Source organism: Terrapene carolina, unplaced genomic scaffold (genome assembly GCF_002925995.2).
Source record: "Terrapene carolina triunguis isolate 2854851 unplaced genomic scaffold, T_m_triunguis-2.0 Scaffold69, whole genome shotgun sequence".
NCBI lineage: Eukaryota > Metazoa > Chordata > Testudines > Emydidae > Terrapene > Terrapene triunguis.
Window position 1 is genome coordinate 55,087,791 of NW_020664420.1, and position 11,990 is coordinate 55,099,780.

Below are 11,990 nucleotides of genomic sequence, written 5' to 3' on the forward strand. Positions count from 1 at the left end.
ATTACAACACTTGTATAGGGTGAATGAATAGTAGATGTATTTTCAGTTATTTCTGCTGTAAATCTGGCATGATTCCATTGACTTCACTGTTATGCATAACATTGCTTATGGTTCATTCTTATTTAGTGTTTATGGTTTTTTGTATCATCATCATCTATTATTAAATGTTGTAAAACAATTCACACATTCACAGTGCAAAATCACTTAAACCCTTATAATAGTGTAATTTTAGGGAAAGGATTGTTCAAAAATATATTGTACAAAAAGTATATTTAAAACTGCTAGGGCCTGCTACAGCTAGGGCTTTATTCTGAGAACTTTATTTTAGTAGAGAAGTTGCTGAAGAAACAAATGATGTTATGACCCTACAAAAAGAAATAAAAGCTGCTACTCACACAGAATCCGCTCGGACCTGCATGGGTACAAGTGTCTGCCGATGCGGAGCAGCTACCAAGATAGGAACCTAATTATTTAGATGATCACTGAACTTTGACAGATGCTCTGTGACATACACAGTCCAAAAGAGATAAGTATGAAAGATCCAACATTCCATAAATACTATATGATGCTACACTGGGAATTCAGTCGAGAGAGCCCCGTACGCCAATGCGATGGCCACAAAATATGGAGCAAGATAACATTTGTGTCTGATGTTCAAACAAAGCCCTTATTTGCATAAAACACTGAAGAAACTCTTCATGAGCAAGAATAGTCATCCACGTGGAAATATTGTACCCATAATGTTGTCAAAGTCAGCGTCTACATGGGTTATTATCATCTGCCTTGTAAGTGCCAGTCAGGTTTTGTAAGTTACAGTTGTCTGAGGAGAGCTAGAATTGTTTCCAGCTATTTCGGGGAAGATTCTCTTTTATCTCCACAGGCCAGCATGATTTTCTCTGATATGTTTCCCACTTTTTCAACATTCTTGGACACCTTTCAGGCATTTACACCTATTAGTAAAACCTGACAGGCATCCCGCTGGATAATGAATAATTCAGTTTGATGAATACAAGTTTTATGTAAGTTACTAGTGCACAGAATAATCATGATGGGGGACTTTGGAAATTGCAGACCCCTACGCCAAGTCATTCCACAGAACTCTTTGCATCCATCTGGCACTTTGCCAACTATCTCTGCTCACAGCTTGCCAGTGCTGCTATTGTGTCCAGCACTGATTGGATGGAAAATAAACAAACAAACAATAAGGTCGTTGATCTCCCCAGATCATCTCTTTCTCACCTCTCTATTGCCTCCCTAGCCCTGTGGTTTAATGACATTAATGGTATCATTCTACTCTGAACTGTAAACTCCTTGGAGAAGGGGCTCTTGTTTTTCAAAGCCAACAAGAGGATTTATATGAGCTGTGTGCTAAATCCCCTAGTTGACTTTGAAAATCTCAACCTTTAGGTTTCTTTGTGTGTCTGTTCTGTATCACACAGCACTGGTGCTGTACAAATAATACATACTGATGCTAATTACTCTGTAAGATTACATAACTCTGGACAATGGAACATGCCTCTTGGCAAATATTTTTTTATAAATATAGATTAAGTATATTTTATTCACTATGAAATATTACTTTGTATTTACATATTTATTAATGTAAAATTATATTTACTTAGGAATGACCCATTGAAATGAATGGAATGTAATTGCAGAAGGATAATATAAAGTGATACGACATTGCTATATAATATCAGTAAAATGCATAACAACAGTAAAATGGTACTATATCTGATGTGTATGCTATGATTCTGAGAGATGCCACAGGAGTAGTTCCGCCCTAAAAATTATACTAATGGGCAGCATGATTTTATATAAATAAAATGTAGGGAATGAAAGGAAAAAATGCAGTGATAATTTATTGTGAATCAGACAAGAATGCATAAAATTCAGTATATGGCTTGAACTAATAAGCAACAATTTTAAATTACTTCTCTTTGCTTACTGCTTAAGAGCAACTAGTACTTTATTCCCAATTCTGTGTGCTATTGCTCACCTAATCATCCCAGTTTCACTTTTGTTAGGTTGCTAACAACTTTTGAGATAATGTTGATAATTGCTCGTAATATTGTGCACTAACTCTAGAATAACCATCCAGGAAATGCTCTGAAACTCACAAGCTTATCAGACAGCATTCAACTATTAAAAAAAAACAGTTATGTTTTTATGTCTGCACTGCAGCTATCAAACACTTCTAAAGCCAGAACACACACATGCTCCAATGTAGAACTTTCCTGTGAATCTCCTAGTGAGGGTTTCACTGTCTGCCCTTATGCTGGTGAACACTAACTCAGATGAACTGTCCCTTTGGCTATGTCTAACCTATAATCTAGGGCTGTGATTACCCTGCTCATGTACACGTACTCACACTATTTTGAGTATAAGAAGCAGTGTAGCATGGTATCACAGGTAGCAGAGGCATGGCTGAGTTGTGCTGAGTACATACCTACTGGTTTCAGAGGTACACAAATCAGAGCCAGATGATGTAAACGCATAAAAGAATATCAAGAATTTGGGAGATTTGTAGCAGTTTGCCACAGTTAAAGGCAAGAGGTTGGTTATATGCAAGTAGATATCAGGTTTCCAATGCGATATCCTTACAGTACTCAAATACACTTGTATGCCAGCATAGCTTTGCTCATGCAACTACTCTCATCCCCCCTCTCACCTCTTAATCAATTTCCCCTTTCATTCATTTCAATGGCAATTCAGAGGCTGTACTTTCATGTTTGTAATTTGGGATGGTTAGGAGGGTATTGCACAAGATGCATTTGAAAATCCTGTCTCTAGACACTGTGAAAATTCAGCATCCACATGGTTGGGCCATGAGTGTAAAATTTGGCTGTGATTTTTATTTAAGTGTATAAAATATACATATATATATTTTTGTAAAACTATGGACAACCATCCGTGTGCACCTATGACAACCTAGACATTTAGCTACAGGACTTTGAAAATTCCAGCCACAGTGCCCAAACCTGTAGTGGGTGCTTCACAAACCTATGATGGGTGCTTCTAATTGCGATGAGAAAACTGGAAAGTTTTTGAGGATGCCCACTTTAATATACTAATTCAGCTCTGAGAAAGGACTGCTGATGCCTCATCATTACTGACTGTTCTAAAAGTGAACTATTGGATCCAGTCTTACTCCTGGTTAAATCAATCAGATTGTTTCCCTATTAAAACAGAAAGATCACCCCCTGAGCCCTGGGCTCTTTGCAGGTTTTTTTGTTCTTAGCTTGGATGTTTTCCCTGTCCAGAAAACCTCTAGGAGAAACTCACCCCTGTGCGGAGAGCCAGAACAAGACCAGTGCACCTTTTTAAGTCCTACATTTGCACACTCAGCTTCAGCCCACCTTTCCCAGATGCCGGCATAGCTGGGTGACAATGGAGTTTGTGTATGATGTGAAGTCAAAAAAATTGAGTGTCATTTGCACATTGTTGGCATTTGAACCTAGGGAATCTCTCAATTTCTGTTTGAAATTGTGGTGTTGTCATTAAGGGATAGAAGAAAACAATATTTAATTCAGTGACTTCAAATGTTAAAGCAGCACCATTTGAATGCCTTTCAAAAGGCTTTGAAAGAACATCTTCTCTCCTCTCTGACTACTGTTTTAATCCCAGTTTTATGATCTATCTAGGACTTCTTTGCTTGCTAGTACTACTGCAAACCAGTCAGAGAAGGAGTATATATTAGACATTCAAACAGAGTAGTTCATCTTGTCTTGTTGGTACCAATAGGGCACAACAGGTCAAGACGTCCAGACAGAAAATGAACTTGAGAAGAACTTTTCTTCCTGTAGGAATAGTTTATTTTACCTTTGTAAATTAGCCCTTAATAGAGAGTGTCAGGGTTCCTTCCCCACTCTAAACTCTAGGGTACAGATGTGGGGACCCGCATGAAAGGCCCCCTAAGCTTATTTTTACCAGCTTAGGTTAAAAACTTTCCCAAGGCACAAATTCCACCTTGTCCTTGAATAGTATGTGCCATCACCAAGTGAGTTAGACAAAGATTCAGGAAAAGGACCACTTGGAGTTCCTGTTTCCCCAAAATATCCCCCCAAGCCCTTCACCTCCTTTCCTGGGGAGGCTTGACAAAACTCTACCAACCAGATAGGTAACAAGGTGAGCACAGACCAGACCCTTGGGATTTAGGACACTAAAACCCAATCAGATTCTAAAAAAAACAGACTTTATTATAAAGAAAGAAAAAGTAAAAGAATCACCTCTGTAAAATCAGGATGGTAAGTACTTTACAGAATAACAAAAGATTCAAAAACAAAGAGGATTTCCCCTCTAGGCAAAACTGTAAAGTTACAAAAGCAGGGATAAACCTCCCTCTTAGCACAGGGAAAATTCACAAGCTAAAACAAAATAATCTAACACATTTCTTTGCTATTACTTACTATTTCTGCAATACTAGATGCTTAGTCCAGATATGCTTAAGGAGATGTATTTTTCCTGCCCTGGTTCCTTGCTGACTGGAAGAGACCAAAACAAAGACACAAACAAGAACCTTCTCCCACAGATTTGAAAGTATCTTCTCCCCTTATTGGTCCTTTTGGTCAGGTGCCAACCAGGTTATCTGAGCTTCTTAACCCTTTACAGGTAAAAGAGGAATTAACCCTTTACAGGGTAAAGAGGGATTTTATGCTACCCTTAGCTGTATGTTTATGACAGAGAGCTATCACAACAATTTTATGCCTTTCTCTTCTCTAGGTAATTCTAAATGTACAAATGCACTTTTTTCTCTTGCATTTCCCACAGCACAACTGAATGCTAGATTCCATCTATCTTACACTGAATTTCTTATAGTCATCTTAGCAGAAATAGGCTCCTCAAACTTCTTTGATCCATTGAACTAGGTCAAATAAAGCAAAGTGAATTGGGGAAGTGGGGATATTTTTAATAAAAACAGTTGGGTTGGTTTGCTGTTATTTGTGAGGATCATATTATTCATTGTTGTAAGCATTCAACAACTGCCTTCATAACATGTTTGAGAATCCTGAAAGTTTCATGAATTTTAGCACAATAATTAACAGTTCCTCCAAAAAATGTGTACAAAGTTTCAGTCATCCAATCAGGGAGCAGACACAGTACTGTTTGTCTTAGGTGACTGGTCACTACAGCAAACAGGAAACAGTCAAAATGAGCAGTTAGCAAAAAATCCATAGGCTAAAAATTGTTTACATAAGCTAATAGCTGAAAGCTTACCAATAATGAATCAACTTGCAAAAGTCAGGAGTGGCTCACAAATTTCATGAACAGAAAATGGAGCTTCATTTGTAATGAGTGTTACTTGCATTGCATAATTTTGTGGTGTAGTCTCACCACAATATGCTGACCATTAAAGAACCCTAAACTTGTACAACTGTCCTCAGAAGCTTTATAAGCAGGACATTGCTTCCTTGGGATGCTTCACTTCAGCTTTTCATATAAATCTTGGCAGAAGAAAATCATGGACATTTGGTGCCCTTTTTGTGTATTTTATTTTATTGTAAATCAAGACACACTTTTTTGATGATTTAAGCATATGTGATTTATGATGGATCATTTTCAATTAATGCTGCTTGGGTGGTTTAGATTTGGATTTTCCTTTTCTCTACTTGTTCATAGATTCATAGAGTTTAAGGCTGAAAAAGTTCCTCTGGTCTCTGAAGCATAACTTGTGTCTGACTGAAGACTATCTTACATATTCAGTAGTTAATAAACTTTACTGCTAAAAATGTGTGACTTATTTCTAATTTGAATTTGTCTGGCTTCAGCTCCCGGTCACTGGTTTTTGTTCAGTCTTTCTCCACTAAAATAAAGAGCCCTTCAGTACCCAGTATTTTCTCCGCACCAAGGTACTTACAATATAATCAAGTCACCTCTCAGTCTTCTTGATAAGCTAAACAGGATGAGATCTTGAAGTGTCTCATTACAAGGCATTTTCTCCAGCCCTTGAATAATTTTTGTGGCTATTTTCTGCCACTCTTTCCAATTTTCCAGCATCTTTTTAAAAATTGGACACCAGAACTGGATGCAGTAGTCCAGTACTGGACTCACCAGTGCTGTATACAGAGGTAAAACCACCTTCCCTACTCCTACTCACATTTTAAATGTCCAAGAACATTAGCCTTTTTTGTCACAACACCACACTGGAAGCTCATGTTGAGTTACTTATCGACTGTGACCCTTAAATCCTTTTCAGACTCAGTGCTTTCCTGGATATAGTCTTCCCTGCCCCCCCATTCTATAGGAACAACCTGTATTTCTTGTTCCTAGATGTTTAATTTTGCATTTTAATACAGCCGAATACATTTTGTTTGTATGGACTCAGCTTACCAAGTGATACAGATTGCTCTGTATGACAGCCCTGTCCTTTTCATTATCTACTACTTTGCCAATCTTTGCGTCATTGCAGATTTTATCAGCAGTGATTTTATATTTACTTCCAGATCATTGATGAAAATGTTGAATAGTGTTGTGCTGCCTACCAAACTCTGAAGAACCCTCTTAGAAATAACCCTATTCCATGATGATTCCTTATTGATGACTACTTTTTGAGATCTGTCAGTTAGTTTGTAATTAATTTAATGTGAATATTATTAATAGAGTTTATTGCTAATATTTTTATCTGGCTGTTATGTGACACCACATTAAATGACTTACAAAAGTCTAAATATATTATATCTATGCAGTTAACTTTATCAACCAAACTCGTAATCTCATCAAAGAATGAAATCAAGCTTGTTTGACAAGATCTATTTTTCATAAGCCATGTTGACTTGGTATATTTCTGTCCTTTTAATTTTGTATTAATTGAATCCTACATCAGCTTTTCCATTATTTTGCCCAGGATTGGTGTCAGGCTGACTGGCTTGTACTTACCTGGGTCATCCTGCTTGCCCTTTTTGAATATTGGCATATCTTTAGCATGCTTCCTGTCTTCTGGATTTTTTCCTGGTATTCTATGATTTATTGAAAATTAGCATCCGTGAGATCTCCTTTGCTAACTGTTTTATCGCTCTTGGGAGCAAGTTCTCCAGGCCTGCTAACTTAAACATGTTTATCCCTAGTAGATGTTTAACATCATCCTTCGCTATTAGTGGACTGGAAAGTAATACTTCATCCTTTTAATATGCATATATCCTCCTCCTTTACATATACAGAAAATAGGTATTTATTGAACACTTCTCCCTTTTCTGAAAAAAAATTTTTTTTTTGCTTTCTTCATCTAGTAATGGGCCTTTTGTTCCTAATGTACTTTCAAAAATCCTTTATTGACCTTAGCACTTGCAGCCCTGGGTTTTTCCCTGATGTTCTTTAGCTTCCTTTATCAATTTTCTTCACTATGTTACTTCTAATTTATATTGCTTTTATCTCTTTCCCATTTTGATATGTTGCTCTTTTATTTCTAATTGCTGCCTTCACTACACCACTGACTCAGGATGGACTTTTAGCCAAAGTTGTCCTCTTTCTTGATTGTGGAATGGTGGCTTTTGGGCTCTTTTTCATGAACACCCAATTTTCAGTTTCATATTTCTATCTAAATTCTTCCTTCTGATATTGTTCATAATTTTCCTCAGCTTTAGGAAATTAACCTGGCAGAGCAATATATATATATATAGAGAGAGAGAGTGCCTATATATATATATATATATATAGGCATTCTACTCTGTTTGACCATATTGAATGTACTCAGATCATGATCTCTGGTCTCTAGGCAATCACTAACTTTGAGTCCAGTAATTAATTCAAATGGTTGAGTGCTACAGTTCTCTTAATAATATATAGTAGTAATATTTCTAGAGATATTATTAGGGTAGTAAGACTCACAAAAGAAGAGGTAGAAAAAAAAGAACTAAAAGAAAGTAAAATACAGCTTCTTAATTGTGTCATAGACTTTCTCTCTAATTGTAGCTTTAGTTGATGCCATTTAATTAGGTCAAATAGTAGAAGATATCTGAAATTCTAAAATGGAACTGCAATTATGCATCAGTAGGAACATTATTTTAAAAAGGTTTATAATGGGCATGCATATTACACATGTAAAATGCATTAGAAGAGTAATATCAAAAGCAATCTTTTCAAAAGGGAATTTTGCAAGATTAAAAAATAATACAAAAAAGTGTCTAAAGTGGTGGGAAGAACAAATGGGGTGCAGTAAAGCTCTAATATACCGAAATTAAAGCACCACTATTATTCATGAAGTATCTTTTAGGATAAAATGTCTTTTAATAAGAAGGCTAGAGAAAGGCATTTATATACATCATAGTCAGATCTGTGATCAAATGGCTGTGATTTAAAGACACCTATTGATGGAGACAGAAATTATTGGCAACTACAGCTGCAAGAGTTTAGGATTTTCCCACTCTGCTAGCCATTGCCAATTGCTACAGGTGTACATAATGGACCAAACTTTGATGACTGTACTCTGTTTTCACTCACTCCTTAGTCGGTGAAGTCAATGGCAATTTTGGATGAGGGAAGATAGATTAAAAAACTAGGCCTGATCACCCCTTCTTTGGAAAGGACTGAGGGAATGTAGCCTGATCTATAGATGATGAATAAAAATTCCCAGTTATAACTTTGAGGGTTGAGAGGTTCTTGTCCCAAGATCAGGCCCAGTATTATTAAAATTATTATGTAGCGGGGAACCCCAATGTGTTCAGGTGCAACACTCACTCTATAGGAACTGTTTTATATTTACAAATAAATAATTTATTAATACATTTAGCAAAGTCGCACACACTCTAACTCAGTAAGGTAGATAGAGATAATACAAAAACTACATCTGAATATCTATACTCACACCATCCCTTGCAGAACAATCTGAAATGTTAGTCATCATCTTCCTCATGACCATCACCTTCCTCATCTTCACCAGTGGCCATCATTCCAACCCCTCCCAAGGGCTACATCTCTTTCTTCTACTGCCCTGGGATGCTACTTTTATACTATGTTATGCTGGCGTTACGATGTCTAACGCACATTCAATAGGGGTTTCTTCCCTCTTCCTTATTTGTATTTCCTCCTCTTACCAGTGTTAAGGTGCTCTTCTTTTAGAGGTTAGTGTATTTATGATTTCACCCTATTATCATATACATCAATTTGTTGCCATGGCACTCTGGTGGTCGGATGTTCCGTCCAAAACCTTCCAGAAGCTGGTGTCAACTCATGTTCTGTGGTTGTGGTTGGCTGATGTCATTATGGACAAAATTCCCCACTCTGCTTCCAGTTCCCCAAAACTTATGAGTTACCTAAGTTTATCTAAGCCAAAGTTCATAGGCCTCAAACCTCATGCTAACTGCTGAAGCCAGTGTTTTACAGGATACAAGCCTGTAGGGTCCTTGCATTACTACTGAATATAATAAAGCAGAATATAATGCAAAGCAGTGAATATAATAGAGGTAAGCTGGCCCACTGAGCTACGGGAGGAAGGAGTGGGTGGAGATAAGAAAAGGAAAATTTCTCAGTTTTCCTTGCAGAGTTCCCCTGTGTTTATTCTGTTGAGGGAAGGCAAGGATTGATCTACTCTGGAATGGACATCCTATGGACAAGTCGTTTGAATATTACAGAAAATTATATCCCTGCTCTACAATTCTATACGGAGTCTCAAAAACCTACAGAGATTAAATATATTTCCCTGCTAACTAATAGATTTTAATAATTTCAATAGACAGGAAACACACACACCCCTCAAGTTCCAGGCAGACTCTGGTCAGAAAATTTTTGTGCAGATCACACCTTGAGGAAAAATGTAGCTGAGAGCATTAGTGACTTCTTTTTCTCCCAGTTTCTAATGAGCTCTATTCCCAATGAAGTTAATGGTATCAGAGAATGCTTGGCACCTTGGAGCATAAAGTTCCACGCAAAAGCAAACCTACCATATTTGTTAGCTTTCATCCCTATCTTGGGACAGATTCTAATTAGCAATTGAAAGGCAGCAGGTGGGGAAAAATGCACATTAATTGGAAACGAAATGGCCTTTTTACCTACATAAAATAAAAACTCACTTACATTCTGCTTTTGCTGCTGCTGCTCCATGTGATTTAGGCTTAGCAGGCATAAAAACTGACAAGTTCTACTACTACCTAGGCATTAAATCATGAGAGAATCCATGACTGACAGATTTTTTTTTTTTTTTTTGGAAAGGGTAGTGTCTTTTCAACAAGTGTGATCATCCACAAAGAAACCCTCAGCACTGAGTTTGACAGGCTGGTACAGCCACTTTTCAGAATCACTAAGGCAGAAAGTGTGTGCCAATCTTCAAATTTAAATGCTAAAAAGAGATTAGTCTGTAGTGCACATCAGGCAAACTCCACAAGCAGTTATTGAAGCATTCTTTATTGTGCCCTTACGTATTATAACAGGGCAGTATATGAGGGGGGGAAATAATAACCAAAAGTATCAATATTTTCATTGTCATTTTTCTCATGGCAATGCATAAAATAATACATTTTGTGATGACTCTCAATGGATTTATCCCAGCTTAGCATTGTGGTCACTACTAATTAGTGTCTAAACTTTGGAAAACATTAACGTCTTCCCTCCTCCACCTCTCCTAAAAAAAGTACTTATTCCTGAGCTCTTATTGCTCACATTTTCATTTGTTAAAGCCACCATGGGAGTCCTGTGTTCAGAGAGATTTGTGTCCTTTCATGCAACTTCTACCATGTTGACATTTGATTTTGAATTTTTAATAAGAGTTTGCAGTAACTCAGTTTGATAATCTGCTGAAATCAACATTCTTGCAAGGCAAGACTTCCATTAATTCAGTGGAAAGCCTAATGATTTCAATACATGCTAACAAAGTCAGATTTTCCTATTTGTCTACAAAACAAACCCAGAAAAGGTCACGCTGAATTTATTATAGTAGATGGGTTCCAGTAGTCATATATTGCTAAAATGATAAAATGCAGTCTTTAAACTATTTTATGGTCTGCCAAGAAGGGCATTCAGAAAAGTTAATTATGGCTAAAGCAATGACTGCTGTTTGATAATGGACCCTACGGACTGATGTCCTGATTTAGCAAGGCACTTAAGCATATTCCTAACCTTAAGCACATGAGTAATTTTGTTGACTTCATGTCCCCACTGCTGAACCAAGAAATTAATTTATTCATAATAAAATACAGTCAATAAGTGTGTAAATGCAAAATATTAGGTATTTTGCTCAAATGGGAAACTGTGTTCTGAAATCTTTGTCTTTCTAACAGCAACTTTTTTGAACAAGTTGTTTTGTGTTTTTAGTCCATACTAGTAGAATTAATAGATGACACCTACATTTCATTTAATTTGTTGAGATTTTAATATGAGTAATTGTTTATTAGAATATAAATACAGATCTCGGAGTGTGGGGATAACCTACAAGTGATTTCCTAATTAGTTTGCAAATTACTTGCTAAGGGTTCTTTTTAGTATTGTGTGGTGCACAAATCAAAATTTCTGCTGTTCACAAATGAATGATTTTTATTTGTTTCAATCAGAGAAACAGAATACCTTGAATCTTTTTGACACAGTCCAGTACATTGCAACTCTTGTCCACTTGTGATGAGCATACCTCACACTTCCTATCTTTATCTTTTAAAATGTATTGTAATTTTTCTGTAGCACATAGGGACTGAATCTATAAGGTGCCTAGTACCTCCTGAAAGGTCCTGTGTGCCATTGACGACCATTGACGTTAGTGGGTGTTAATAGCTTTCAGCACCTTGCAGGACTGACCTTTATTGATATGCAGCTAGGCACTTTAATTGTATATATAATACAATATTTATGACAGGAGGCGTAAGACATAAAATTAAACTTACCAATACTGTGATTGTAACCATTCACGCAGTGGCCTAGCTCTTACAAATGATCAAACAGAGTGAAAACACACCAAAAATCAAATTAACCAACAATAAAACATTCCCAGATATCCTTACCTATCATAGTGTTGCCTGCCTAAAAAGGCCTCGAGATGGCAAACAGGGGTCCGTGGCCCGGTGTGCTTGGCA